We start from the raw sequence: 15,860 nt of genomic DNA on the forward strand, positions 1-15,860 counted from the left end.
CAGAAACCCCCTGAATGGCTCAAAGTACATTTATTTTTCCAAACGAGCCAGCGAGCTCAGTTTTCAATCCGTGGCTCATAACCAGAAAGTTGTGTTTTTTCCTGTGTTCACAGATTAAAAGCTGGGGCACGGGGAGGAACCCAAGGCACCCCAAAGCAGCAGCAGCTCCCACGGCCCTGGGGAGCAGGGCAGCAGTGAGGACGGGCAGGGTCCCTGCAGGCGCCCGTCACAGGGGTTTAGGAGAGCCACAGGTGGAGTTTGTGCAAACATCCACCTGCATCTATGCCAGCACTCAAGGCTTATCAAATTCTCCACGCGCAAAACTGTTCACAACTCACATTTGGGGTTATTTCCCATATATATATATATATATATAAAATTATATTTATATATTTAATTATATTTATATATTTAATTATATCTATATATTTTTAAAAATTTTCCTTTTTTATTTCCTTTTTCTCCTCGCTTACAAGTGAGACCCAAAGAACTGCCTGCACTCAAGCAATTCCTCCTTCCATCTGCAGGTGAGTTGGTCCAACTGCTCCATGCTCCTTTTCCTGAACACTTGGGACCGGGCTGGTTTTAGCAAGAAAGAGAAACTCTGCCCCTTCTCTCCCAGTTCTGGTGCAGTTTGAGACCTAGACCCGAGTGAAAGCCTTGATTCTTGAGAAAAACAATGATTTGATTTGAGATTACTCAGCTAACGAGTCGGTTTTGAGTAGCTTGGGGACAACCCTTCAGAAAATCTTGTTATTAGCAAAGAGAGTGTATAATTTTAAAAAAAAAAGGAGAACCCTTCATAAAATCTTCTTGTTATTAGCAAAGAGAGTTTATAATTAAAAAATAAAATAAAATAAACATCTGGACTGTCGCTGTCTGCCAGAGGTGTTTGGCACTTCTGTCTCTGAGCACTGAACAAGCTGGGGCAGTGAAAGGTGGGATGAAGTTTGAGGGTCCCTTCCATCCCAAAACATTCCAGATTCATTCTGGGATGCATTTCCCTCAGCTGCTCTGAGTGGACTCTTTACAACCTGCAGTGCAAGATGTGGACAGGCCCTGAGTGGGAAATTTGGAAATCCCCTATTTTTTCCATACCCTTGAAACACTTAAATATTGCAAGGGAGAGATACTGAGCTTCTCCCAGAAGAATAAAATGAAACCTCCCATGTGGAATGGGCCCAGTAATGAGGATCCTCCTTTAATTCTATATTTTTTTTTCCTCTAAAAATGTCGGAAGGGTTTTAATTGCGGCAGCCCAATGAAGCTCTGCCATGCCCCCTTGCTTCTTCCTTGGGCTGGGACAAGGAAAAGCCGGAAAACATCGCTTGGCTTGGTGCTTCTCATGACACTGTGTGAGCTAATCTAGTCAAAATAATCCAAAACATCCCATGAGAGAGATGAGCGGCTGCACAAGGAAACCTTGCAAGACCTTCCCTCTCCTTTCAGATGCCGCCCACCACCCCCTTTGAAGGTTTCCAGCCCTTCTCCCCCAGCTGAGCACATTTAAAATTCCCAGCTCCTCCAGCCACACGTAAATAAAAGTGCAGAAAACGCCCCTGTGCACGTGTTTCCGCACCCCCTGAGCCGTGGCATTTGCAGAAGTGCAGACACGTGCCTGTCGAGCCATTTTACTGAGTTATTTTACTTCTGTATTTGCGCAGCTCGGGAAAAAAAAGAAGGAACAGAGCAGTTTGAGCGGGGTCGTGTTTATGATATCGATTTGCTTTATTTACTTTATTTGTTTACTTTATTTATTTACTTATTTATTTATTTATTTACTTTATTTATTTACTTTATTTGCCTCTCTTTACCTGGGAGATGTGTGTGTTACAACCTCTGGTGGCACGTTGCACCGCCGTTTTTGTCCATTAAAACGTCGCTCCTGAGAGGTGTCTCACCAAAATGTTCTGTGCTCCCGGGGTGAGATCAGTCACAAATAATAACTGCTTTGATATTTCCTCAGTATCGAGATGCCACTGGGCGTTATCCCCTGTCCACATCGGGGATGTAATGGATCTATTCCCACATTAAAAATAAACTCCTCACTCTGAGCTGGAAGGAAAAGCTTTTAATTGCTTCACAGATGACTTGACAGCGCACCCCACATCTGTGGGCAGAAAAAACCCCTGCTGCACTGACAGCTCGGTGTCTGTTTCTGTTCCAAGGTACGCCTGAACCCACAGGGCAAAGCCCTCAGCTCTTGGTTTTTTACCTCCAAACTCTCCTTCTGCTGCCCAGCCCCTGCAGAACCGAACAGGGATTCAGATATTCCAGACAGCCTGGCTGGAAGAACGCTGCTGTGTTGTGCCTTTAGATAGAGCTTTTATGGTTAACCTTCAAAAATCTCTCACTTTCTCCCCAGTCCTTATCCTAAATAAGGTTTTCAGTCTGAGCACCGCTGATTTAATTGTTGTAGTCAAAACAGAACCACAAAGATCTTAACACGGAGCCAGAAGAATGGTCCTTGTTCCTCCTCTTACCTCAGCACCTAAGTCATTGAATGTCCTTTTAATCTAAAATGTCCTTTTAAAACCAATCAAAGAGCATTTTCAGGGATGCAGAAAGTGTCCTGAGGCAAAAATACCTTTTGCCCACTCTTGAATTTGGAAGGTTTGGATCAAATTATTCCAATTCACTGTGAGAAAAAGAGGTTTTGCAATGATTGCACAGGTGTCAGAGCTGAACCTCTTCCTCACAGAACGCTCACATCAGGGCAATCCTCCAGCCCTGGCTGCTGCCTGACAATTCCTTGTATTTGCTTTTCGCTCTTTCCCTCCACCTTTTTTCTTTTGCTGAAGTTTTGCCCGCTAAACCCACGCAAAAGGAATGGAATTATTTCACTTTGGAGAGTTTTACCAAAGAGAACGTGAGATTAACGTGTCAAATACTCAACCCCTTGCCCAGCTGAGCACCGAGCTCATTTTCTGCTGCTTTTTCTTCAGGAAGTGCAGATTTTAAGCTCTGACAGATAATAATACACAGACCCAGGGCTGTTGTTTTTTACCCAGCGAGACGAAGGAAGTGGTTTTGTTGCTGGCAGGTACCTTGCTTGGGATATTAAGATAATGAAAGTTCATCACTGCAGACAAATTGTAACTGCTGCCCATCCAATCTGACCTCAAACCTGAGTGACTGAATGGGAGAACTGCATTTAGAACAGCCCTAAGCCTCCAATAAATCAACTTCACCTCCCCCGAGCTGTTAGAACTTCGAGAGACACAGATTTAGAGCAGGAAACAAAAACAACAACAACAAAAAAATCTGCAAGAAGGGGAGGTTTCAATGGTGCTATCTGCATGCAAATCAAAGGCCAGCTCAGAGTTTAATCGCATTTATATTTTCTTTCTCCCAGCGATTGCTCCCTGATTTTAACAATCACGCTCTCGAGAAGAATGCACGGGGGGGGAAATCAAGAGGCGAATTTACTGCAAGAGATAGGAAAGGTCACACATCGACCCCTAACTCTGCAAGGCCGGGGCTTTCACCCCCAGAAACGCAGGTTTGGTGGAGGGAAATACAGAGATATTGAAATATCAGAAACACAGAGCATGAGTTTTAATCACAGCAGCTGAACAACTGGGCTGAATAAACACCAAGAAAGGCACTCCTAGCTCTTGCAGGCACTCAAGGGTCTCTCTCTCTCAAGGGTCTTCTCTACAGCCAGTGTTTTTGGGGTGGTTTAGCAGTGTTTAATGCCTGTGCGTGAAACACTCACCCCGCAGCATAACCCTGCTGGAGACACTTGCCCTGGAAGCTGAAATAGTCACTTTTCCTGATTAAAATGGATAAAAAAAAATTAAAATAATAATTTATGTGAGTGGTTAGTGATTAAATAGTCTGCCACACTTCAAAAGCCTGTTTACCTGTGATTTAAAACCAGTATCATCTGATCCAGGAGATAAGCTGTCTCCACTGATGTCTGCTGATCTTTCCTGAAGCCTTTCCCCCCCTGGAGTTAACTTTTCGTTTTCCTGAGGTGTGAAGGATGCCAGTTCCAGGTTTATCCCTGTACATTTACCCCGGTGTGGTTTTGCCGGGCTCTCCCATCCTGCCCGGCAGATAATGTTTCTGCAATTTAAGATTTCACAGCTGCTGCCAGGAGCTGCAATTGGATAATCTCCTGCTTTGAAGTCGCCAAGTCCCAATAAACCCCCCAGCTCTGAGTGCTGCATTTGGGATTATTTCCGGGCAATTGGGAGATCTTTCGAAAATATTGGAAACGCTGGGATGCATTGGGAGAGATTTCTGCTAAAATCAGCTGGAAGCAGCAAAGCAAAACTTTATTCTTTAGGCCAGCGTGGAGTAGAGAGGGAGAGATGAGTTTGACCTGACATCCTTTGGTGTTTGTCGCTACCATTGGAGCAGAAAGAAGCTCAGGGGCTGGCAGCCACTTCCTGAGAGCAGAGAAAATAACCTACATTTTCTGCAGGTTGTGCTGAGACGGGGGAGCTCTGATATCACAGCTCAAAGGGCTAAAAAAGAGATGTGAGACCTCCCCTGCTGGACAAAGAGATCCAGAGCTAGGGAAGGATGCAGTGGTTTATTTCCTCCTTGAGAGGAATCCTCACCTCTGATAGCAACCACGAGTTTGTTAAATAGAAAACGCTGGAGCTGAGCTGCTGCGAGGAGGGGGGGGGCATCAACACCGATAAATATTTACTTGAAAATATGGTCCGAGTTGAAAGTTAATTGAAATGCTGGAGCTTTGTTTGCTTCCCCCTTCAGCACAGCTGAAACAACAAAACCAGTCGGGCAACTTTTCTTTTTTTTTTTTTTTTTTTTTCTTTTTTTTTTTCTTTTTCTTGTTTTGTTTTGTTTTGGTCAGGTATGTGCTGAATTACTGACAAAAAAGGCTTCGGGGTTCTTAGAAGAGCTGCAACACCCCAGGGACGTCTCCCAGCTCCAGACAGAGCAATTTCATTAAATATCCTGGGTGCCCTTTGTGTGCAGCTGGTTTGTGCTCAGACACAGAATTCAGTGTGAAAACACTGCTGGGACGCCCTTTCCCAGACATTCAGAGCTTTACAAACGGGAGTTTAAGGTTCTCGTCTGGGAGGCTGAAGGGGCTGCGTTTGTTTTTGCTGCACACCTCCCCCTTACAGAAATGAGGAGAGCGGAGATAAAAATTGTGTTCTCTTTGCTCCGCTCCCTCCTCTGTTTGTTTTGTGGATAAAATGAAATTTCTGGAATTCCTCGGTGGGTTGTAGCGTTCTGTAGAATGCTCAGGTTTAGTAACCTCGGTATTTTACCTATTTAAAACTTTTTTTTTTTTTTTTTTTTTAAATGCTTTTTACAGCGTAGCTGTAATTCCTTAAGTGTAATTCCATGAAGCGCTTTCACACCTCTTCTGCATAAGGGTTAGTGCTAAATAAGTGCCACTGCCTTCATTTCACAGCTGGAAAACTTCAGCACAGACCCCTGCAGGGCACCTGGACATTTGACTTTCCAGCTGCATCCCAGGCTGTGCGCTGGGAGTGCTCAGGAAAACCTCCCTGAGCTCAGCCCGTCCTCCTGGCCCTTCCTGGCCCTTCCTTGGCTCTCCTTGGCTCTGGAAGCAGAACTCCCAGGGCACAGGTAGGAGAGGAGATGTAAAGGAGAAGGAACAATGCCTTAGAATATCCTGAACTCAGAGGATTTTTCTTCCTGCTGCCTCCTCCCATTAATATCATTTCGCCTGTGTTACCTGAACTAAACCCAGCAGCAGCTGCTCTATCCCATAATATTGTTCTTCCCTCGCTCTGGGGTAAATGCAGATCAAGTTTATGGTTAAAATCCTGATTATCTTGGCCCCAAGCAATCCCAAGCAGGACAAAACCCATAGGTAGGGACTCACAAAAATGAAGAAACCCAAACAAATGAACTGTTCCTATTTACAGGGGGTTGTAATTACAGGGGGCAGGAAAAGGGGGCACGGTTTCAGGCTGAAGGAGAGGAGGTTTAGGTGGGATATTGGGAAGGAATTCCTGGCTGGGAGGGTGGGGAGAGGCTGGGCTGGGATTCCCAGGGAAGCTGTGGCTGTTCTGGATCCCTGGCAGTGCCCAAGGGATAATCTGGGACAGCTGGAGGTGTCTGGATGGGCTCTAAGGTCCCTCCCAACCCAAACCTGATTCCCAGTATTCCCAGAGTGAACTTGCAGCTGAGGCAAGGGCAGAGAACACCGACCCTGCTGAAGGTTTCCAAGAAGGATTTGATCTGAGGAGCCCCCTCACACTAAAGGCACCGAGGAACATCCCGTGTGCCACAGACAGACCTTTGTCAGAGAAGTTTTGTGCAGGACTTTTCCAGGACAGGTGTCCCACCCCCCACCTCTTCAATGGAAAAAAGGCAGAAAATAGAAATTATTGTCCCGCGTGTTTCTGATAATAAGTAAAGATTCTCGTGTGTTTCGTACACAAAATGCGGTGATGCATGCCAGGATGTGGGTGACACAAAGGTTAGTGCTAACATGCAAAAAAATACCTGTAAGTGACGAGGAAATAAAACTGACAGAAAAGACACATTAAAAAAAAATAAAATATATATATATATATATATATATATATTCCTGGAACTTTCATTAGAAATCCTCACCCACACAAAACCAGACAAATATTCCTGGGGTTTTTGCCTATTTTTCAATCAAGATTTTTTTTTTCTTTTTCTGTCTTTAGAGAACTGTTTAAATGGCTGACACAATAATAACCAGCAGCACCCGAGAGTGTCCCTTTGATTGCTGTTCCATGAGTCCCCAGGTAAGGTTTTCCCACTGCAGCACAAAGAAGCCATTCAGAGCCCCACAAGGCCACGCTCAGAACAAACCCAGCCGGGAAACTTTGACCCCACAGCATGAAATCATAAATTGATAGCATTTAGGGACAAATGTAGCATCTTATCCCACTTTTATTGCCAGCCACGGCAATAAAATGAAGATAAATGGCAGGGATGAAAGGCTGCTGGTGGAGCTGATCATATCAACACCTGAGTGTTAGATGGAGTCCAAAGAAAGCAGAGTCCAAAGAAAGCTCAGCCCAGGGACAGGGATGTGTCATCTGCCTTCTAGACAAACCTTTAATATATTAAACCCATTTAATATTAAAAAAACCCCGAACTTTAATTCTCCTTCTGAGGCTTCCTGATAAGGTATTCTCGTTCTGCAGCTCTACAACACTGAAAAATGAAACTACAATATTGGCGCTATTTTTGGGGCTGTTTTTCAAGAACCCACAGGTTGTTCTGGGACACAGCAGAAACTCGAGACCAAACCTGCAGAGCTCTGAGTTTCTCAAGCTGTGCTCACCGGGGCCTGGGGTGCCTTCAGAAAGTGGAACAGGTGCCTTGGCATTTTGGAGGGCGGCTGTAGAAACCTCCTGGGGTTTTGGTTTGCACAGAGCTGTTTGCTCTCCGGCCTGAAGGGCTGTGGGGTTGTGGAAATGGTGGGAATGGCAGATCTGGGATGCATTTTTGGCCAGAGCAAACCCCTTTTCCCCCTCCACCCAGTCCAGCTTGGAGGTTCTGTGTAGCACATTGGGAGATTCTCCACCTGCAGGTTAAAAACTCAAGGTAATGAGGGGGTGCAAAAACCCAGTGTAAGCACTAAACTGCAGACAGTCCACCTTGATAAGGAAAAGCGAATCAAAAATCCCATTTCAGAGGGATAAACTGCGCAGTCAAGGGAAAACCGTGTTGTAACAACTGTGATTTTAATGTGACAAAGACATCAAGAACCGAGGATGAGGAGGGCACCTAATGACTTATTTTCCTGATTTCGGAATGTGCCTGGTACCTTTTCCCCTGGCGAGGATCCATCATTAATATTTACAAGCATTTCTCCAGTAAGCAGGTAAAGGCTCATAACCAAATCAAATTCCTGCGCTCCTGATGGCACTTCACGAGATGAGCGCTTTATTAGGGAACAAAGGCTTCCAGAGAGATTATTTAATGAGAAGTACATCAGTTTCTTTAATGCTTCCAGGGTAATTGCTAGCGAGACAATTATTTCTCTTGCCCAGCGATTCTCCCTCCCCTGGCGAGCACTGTTGTACTCAATGCTCAGAGCGTGATGTAATTATTCGGAGCTCATTAATAGACAATATTTCTTGGCCTTTCATTAAACCAGATCTGTGCATCTGTTTGCGTGTGAGCATATGAATCAGCAGCCGGGCAGTACAAAGTTTATATTATTTTTTTTCACTGTTTAGAGCAATATGAGCCTGGCACTCTTCAATAAACGGAGGAAACCTGACTCTGGCGGTGGGAGCAAACCTCTGTCTCTCAGCACATCTGCTCCACTTCGCTTTCCCACAAGTCAGGCAAGGACAATTATTCCCCAGCCTTGCAGGGAGCTCTGAGAATGTAGAGCTGGGCAATAATAAATTACTAATACTCTTTTTAAAGCCCTGCCAGGCAGTACTGAGCAGCGATAACACACGGTGATAAGGCCAGAGGGACGGTGCCTCTGCAGTCCCAGGGGCTTTTTGGGCCCAGCAGGGGAAGAGCTGTGGCAGAGTGGCGGAACCCTGGGCACTGAGAATTCCAGAGTTTCTGTGCTGCCAGGCACTGACCCCCAGGCAAACACTGCATTTGTGGAAAAGGTTCCCCAAAATCCAGTGACAGCGCTGGGATTGTGGGTGTGGGGTTTGGATAGAAGTGTGTGACAGCACACGGTGCAAAACTTAGAGTTTAAGGGTTTAGAATACAGTAATAGATATAAAGCAAGATGGAGGTTTTAGGGCAGAGGCTGAGTCCTCCTTTTTCACCATCTTCTTCATGGGTCTGGGTGGGATTTTGTAATTGGGTAGAAAAATCCACAGGTGGTTGGTTATTGGGTTAAAAGTAAAAATAATTTAGGTGTCATCTCATAATTGGACAATTTATCCTTAAACAGCCTTGAGGAGGAAGAGTTAGAGGCCGTTTTTCAATTTGCTAGCTGGAACTCACAGCTCATGAGACTGTAGCATAGATAAGAATTAATAAACATCTGAGCCCGAACACAAAACAACGTCTCTCGAGCATTTAATCCTGACTCTAACAGAAAAGAAGATAAAAAGCAACAGTGTCACCATCATTTGGGGGTGTCTTTTGCCAGCGGCACCCCTTTCCACCACAGGAGCTCTTTGAGAAGTCTTTCCAAGCGGACACCAAGAGCTCCTGGAGGGATCTGGGTGGGTGGAAGCAGCAGCGAGATGTTTCACCCCAGTGCGGCCACACTCCTGCTGGGGGATGCGAGGTTTGGACGAGGCTGAGGAGAACCACGCCAGAAAAGGCAAATCAGGGGAGTGCTCCCGTGGGTGACACGCACAGCATCAGCCACACAGGGAGCTCAGGGCACCTGCTGCACCCTGGAACACCAAACCAGCCTTGGCCCCTTGGCTCTGCAGGTCAGCAGGAACCTCATCCTGCCATTAAAGACAGTGTGCACCAATTTCTCTAAAACCTCATAGTCCTACTTTAGACAATTTACAGTTCTGAGCCCCTCCCAGCCTCTCTGCCCCATAAATCCAAGCCCTTTTTCAATTCAAGCAGCCAGAATGGTGGGAAAATCAGGGCTGGTGCTGAGCAGGGGAACTTTTCCTGGGTGTTCCACGTGGGAGCAGGATTTGCTGCCAGTAAGGAGAGAGAACAAGGTCCCACCTCCCTCTGCAGCCGGATCACTGCACAGAACTCTCTGAGTTTCCCCTGTACGGTTTTGCATGCAAGGGGCTGATAAAAATCTTCTCCTCCGGTTTCATGTTTGCCTGGTATTCTTGTGCAATGGCCAAACCTGTTTGGTTGCAGATCCCCCTGTCTTGGCCTGATTAATGTCCTCCTCTCTGGACCCCACGAGGGAATCTGGGAAGCTTTTGGTGCTTTTTAGGCCACTTGTTGCATTATCTGGGCTGTCATTCTCTATTTCAGCTCTGGGTTGCTCAAAACCCAGCGGTCTGTGCATTGCTTAAGGGTTTGCTCAGCTTCTCTGTTCTCCAGAGCAGCTTTTTTTGAATTGCTGCTGAGACCAATTTCAGGAATAATCAGCTGTTACAAGAGTTTAATGGAGATATCCCAAAGCCTGCTCAGCCAAAGATTCCGAGCCCTGTGCGTGCAGGGAACCAAGAAAAGCACAGCTGCTACAAACTCCAGACAATTTGGGCTTGTGAATTCCCTATCGACCTCCTGGCAGTGAACAGGAAAACTGGGACGTTTGTCCAGTTTTAAATGGAGACAGCACCCAGTACTGCAAAGAGCAAAATGTGCCGGCATCCCAGTGCCAGCGCGAGGCAGCGTGGCAGCAAAGTCTCTCCTGGGGGACAAAGTCACCCCCGGAGTGGTTGGGTATTCATTAATTCCCCACAACCAGATGAAAATAAGCTCAGCACAAAGTGAGTTACACCTGTCCTGTGGAGCTGCTGTGGCCTGGAGAGCCTGGGCACACGAGGCACGGAAAGGTGATTGAATGAAGCCACTTGGATGTGACATCCCCATAGAGACTGTTGCTGCAGCAACAAGACCTTTACTTCCTCAGTTCACCTAAAGGTAAATAATACCAGGAAAAAAGAGATTCTGCTCCCCAAGCCCTTGTGAGACGTCCAGGAAAGCACATTTCACCTGAGAAGAGCCCGGGGTGAGTGGTGGTGTGCACATCCAGCAGGTGTGCGGCACTGCAGGGCTGCAGTCACCTCCTTTTCCCTGATCCTGATTCTGAGGCAGCTCGTCATCCTCTCCATTACCCACCACCCCCTAAAAATAAATACCAGAGGAAAAGAAACCGGTGCATTTGGCTACAATGCACTATTTCGAATGGCTAACGGAGAAATGGGGGTGGGAAAATGAAAAGTGTATTTATCGCTGATTCTCACGATGAGATTTGACAGATAGCATTTGCCTCCAACCTTTCAAGCCAGAAGTGGAACAGATGTTCATGAAAAGCCAGTTAATTTCCTGCCATTTGTGAACTGATTAGAAACTGAAACATTAGCAGGCTGACACTTCTTTATTTTTAATCTTGCTCGTGTTTTGAAAGGAAAAGAGCCACCGGGAGCTAAGGTCTGGTTTTCAGACAGGAATAGCTGCACATTTTTATTTCCTCTTTTAACCCAAAACCTGGCTGTTAAGGAAATGGGGAAAAGCCAAGCTGAGGCTGCACAGGCAGTCACAGCTTGGTGCTGGTGCAGCTTTGCCAGGGAATGAGGAAGAGGAGGCTGAGCTTCCACACGCCCCTCGCTCTCGTTACAGCTGCTAAGTCCATGTTCAAAGGCTCTACAACCGGTTTCCAACAGGTAGTAAAGAGCCTGGTATGCCTGGACAGGCCACTGTCAAAAACGAGGCGTTCTGCCCCGCAGGGAGGAACGAGGAATGAGGAACTCTCCTGGCTTTTAGTTTTCAGCACTGTTGTCACTGAGCCTCTGCTTCAAGAGCTCCCAGACCAGAAATTCAGGCACAAATACAAATATGGGGGAAGCGGGGTTGATTCTATTCAAAATTGAATGATGGCTCCAGATCTAATTCAAGGAAACTACATTTATGGACTGCACTGAGCCACAGTGGGAGAACTTTAGGCGTGCATTATAAGTTATTTATACTTTCCTGCCCAAAGAAAGAGGATTTTACTTTCTCCAGTCAGATGGAGCACGTTATTCAAGAACAAAGCCCGGCAGAACGTTTCTGACAAAGCAAGGTTTTGTTGGGCAATCACGATTTGCCAAGCCTGGGACGTGTTGTTTAAAACATCCCGGGTTTGACGAGCAGGCACCGGGGCTGGGGCAGGTCCAGGGCTGGGGCAGCTGCTGGGCCACTGCAGCTCCTGCCTTTTCCCTGCTGTCCTTGTCAATATTCCTGCAGGGCCGTGGAGCTGCTCCGCAGGCAAATCGAAAAACTTCATCTTCCCGGGACACAAAGAGAGTTGGAAATGAGCGAGCAAACAAAAAAGGGAAAGGAAACCTTGGGAATTGCAACCCTCGCTTTTCAAGGCAACAGTGCTCAGGAGTGATTACAACCAAACCAAACAAGAGCTCTGTGTCTAAAACCAGGATTTAAGAGGAAAATCGGTCAGGAGAGATTCTGAACACTGGTCAATATTCTGCATATATATACACACATATATACATATACACATATACATATATATATACATACATACATACATACATACATACATACATACATATATATTTTTTTTTCCCCCAAGCTGCACTTACACCCAGTAAGTGAAAAGCACGAGATTTCAAGCATGGAACACAAACTTTGCCTATCAAGAGCCTGAGCAGCACGAACGTGCCCAGACAGAGGGTTCAGGGAGCAGTGGGCTGAGCCCGAGCTGTGTGCTCATGTGTTCTCACACGTGTGTGTGTGTGTGTGTGCACGAAGGCAGGGTACAGGAATGACAGAAACCCAAAGCTGGGGACAGCGGTGACAAAGTTCCCCGCTGAAAACCAGAAGTTCTGCTCCCTCCAGAAGCTCTCCCTCCGTCCCTCCCCCCGAGGAGCGCCTCTGGAGAGGTACGGCCGCTCTGCTGCCCGAGTTTCGCGTTTTAGTAACAGGTGGTTGGGTTAATCCCCAAAACCAGCGCGCACCACGCAAAGCCGGGCTGATTCTGAGCGCTGCTTTCGCTGCTCGGAATCAGCAACACGCCCAGCTTAAAGGTTATGAAACCTGCGCGGCGAAACTCTCCTGAGCAGCGGGGACGTTGCACAAACCATCTCCTGTGCGCCTCATCCCAAAGCTCCGGGACACACCTTCGCCAGGAGCCCATCCCCGGAACCCAGCCGGTGTCAGCAGCACCGCGCACACAGAATCAAAGCCGAGCAAAGTTCGAGTAACTGGCTCGCTGTCCTTATCTCCCGGAATTCAGCCCCCTTGCTAAAATGGCACAGTTCCCCTTTAAATCCCTTCCAAGTTTTCTTTACTTTTTAATTCCTTTCTTCTTCCTACTTCTGCCACCGCTCCTCTGCTTCCTCCCTCTCCTGGGGGAGGGGAAAGGGAAGAATAAATGCTTTGTTGTTGTTCCCTTCCCCCAGCCTGTGAAGTTTGCTTCTCGTTTCCTCCTTGGAAAAGAGCATTTCCTCCTGGAAAACAGCATTTCCTCATGGAAAACAGCATTTCCACCTGACAGTCCTGCAAACAAACATTTTTATCAGTGCCCAACACGCATTTGATTGGGGTTTTTCTTTTAAGGTTTCACTCATTATAAGGAGGTTATCACAAGGAAAGAACTACCTGGAAATTGCCATTTCCCACCATGTTTCTTGCTGTCCTATTATCCACAACTTTCATTCTGTCTCCTTTTCCTGCACAGGTTCATCACCACTGAGGGCAAGCACCTAGACTGGATTTATTCTGGCAATGAATTCTGAAAATAAATCAATACCTCCCCGTGGAAGCCGAGCTGGAAGCAGCTCATCACCAAATCTTGACCAAATTTCTCCGTCCCTGCTCAGCTCCTCGCTGCTGCCAGCTCACAATTTGCTCCCAAACAGCTTTTTATGGCCTCCTCTGGCTCATTTGGTCCAAAATCAGTGAACTTGAAGACAAAAGTGAGGAGGTTTGTGCCAGCCTGGCTCCTTTGTGGGGTTGGGACCATCCCGTGGTCCCCAGTCTGGGCAGGGGCTCCAAGGCATCCAGGATTGGGATTGGGAGCCTGGATCCAGCCAGGGCACTGCCCCACCCTCCCTGAGCACCCCAAAACTCCAGCCTGTGCCAGCCCTCCCCTCCCAAGAGCGTGATGAGCCCCAGGAAGCACTGGTGATGTTTTCCTGACAGAAACACAGCCCAAGCAGGGGATCCCACCTTTCCTAGGGCAGGCAAAGCCTCAGGAGATGGAATGATCTTTACTAGGCCAGCTGACAAATTGTTCTTCCTCTTTTTCCTTCCAGAGCGCACTAAAAAATGTGAATAAAAACCATTCTGGCTCTGGTGGCATGGCCTTTGTCCATCCATTTCATGATTTAAATTTGTGGAGAGTCAGAAAGAGATACCAAGTTATCCCGAGGTGAAAACACATCAGGTGTAAGCACAAGGACCTCAAATTAAATTTAGGGATTTTTTCCTAAATTTAGGGGTTTTATTGAAGTGTCTGCCCCCTATAATAACTGCTCTTTTAGGTAAATTGTGATTAAAGGCTTATCTGCTAATTGCTCCAGCCAGCAGGCCTGGATACCCACTGTAACCAGCAGAGAGACCTCAGAGCCGTGGTGCCTTCAGAACCAGTAAAGAACCTGCAGATTTGCCTCATTTACACCAAATCTGATCTGGATCCCTGACTCATCTCTGCCAGAAGCAGAGTGCTGACACGGGGTACCAGGAACTCCAGGCAGCAGGGGAGGAGGAGCATCCCTCACCTCTAAAAGGACAGCTCCAAATACACATCTTCCATAAACTGAAATATAAATTAGTCAGGTTTGAAAGGGTTTCAGCATTTCCAGTCTCAGGAAATCTCAGAGATCCTCCAAAGCACAGCCTCAAACTACAACCCTGACGTGCGAACTGCTGGGCAAAAGATACTTCAGAAAGGGATTCCTTCTCCAATTTATGCCAAATGTGGGACATTAAAACTTTTTCTTTGTGCTGGAAGCTCATATCTGCTAATGCAGAGTGGGCTTTTCAAACCCAGGTGAGTTTGAACTGCAGATAATGCTGGGAAATGATTTCTCAGCTACAGCTTAGGGTGGGACTGTGAAGGCTTTGGTCCAGCTTCTCCTGAAGGAGAAGAAAGCTTTTTTTAAAGCCACTGATTCCATGTGAGTTATTCTGCTGAGGTTACAGGCAACAAGTTAAGGACCCCAGTTGTCCCAGTGTAGCACACATCAATAACTCAATTAACTCAGTTATCCCAGTGTAATTTACATTAATAACTCAAGGATCCCAGTTACCCCGGTGTACCTACATTAACAACTCAAGGATCCCAGTTACCCCCAGTGTACCCCACATTAACAACCCAAGGATCCCAGTTATCCCAGTGTACCCCACATTAACAACTCAATTAACTCCCAGTTATCTCAATGTACTTTACATTAATAACTCAAGGATTCCAGTTATCCCAGTGTACCCCACATTAACAACTCAAGGATCCCAGTTATCCCAGTGTACCCCACATCAATAACTCAGCTGCTGGTGACAGCCATGGCTGCACTCCTGCTTTCCTCAGGCAGCTACGATTGCCCCAGCACCTAATTAATTAATTATGGCCATAACCAGGCAATTATGGATGTCACAGAGCGGCCGTGCAGCTCCCTGAGTGCTACCTGTGCTGAGAGCACACACCTGACTCTACAAGTGGAAATAAATTAATTTACGGCCCGTAGATCACATGTAGATCACAAATCGCTGCCTGTGCCTCCCCACGTTCCATCCTCAGCCACCGACAGGATTTCTGATTTGCACGGAACCCCCTCAGCACTTCCCACGGGGCTCCAGCTGTCCCGGGTGGGCGGCAGCGCTGGGGGAACCTCACACCGAGATGTTTCAGGGCTCGGGCAGGTCGCAGGCTGCTTGCCGAGGAGGCTCTGGAGAGAACAAGCAGCAGTTTTTCTTCAAAGCGCTGCGGTGATGCTCTCAGGTAAGCACGTTTCCTTCCCACCACGGGCTTTGTCCCTCTCAGCAGCAGCATTGTTTTAATTTCGTTCTGACTCTGAACAACGCCACATTCACAAAATTGACTTTCGTGTTATGGCACCGACCTCGTCTCTCCTGACCTTTTTGTCCCTTCTGCATTCGAAAGACAAAGGGAGAATGGACCGGGGAATATTATCTTTTCATATATATCAGGCATTCTCGTTTTTCCTCTCTCTTTTTAGTTTAAAAGCACTTCTGCGGTGCTTGCTTTGCATTTTTGTCAAAACGTGCGGAGTTACATTTTTTGTTTTAGTTGCATTATTTCTTTTTTCTTTCCCTGCCCTAAGCACCTCCGT

The sequence above is a fragment of the Hirundo rustica genome, chromosome 16 (genome assembly GCF_015227805.2).
Source record: "Hirundo rustica isolate bHirRus1 chromosome 16, bHirRus1.pri.v3, whole genome shotgun sequence".
Lineage (NCBI taxonomy): Eukaryota > Metazoa > Chordata > Aves > Passeriformes > Hirundinidae > Hirundo > Hirundo rustica.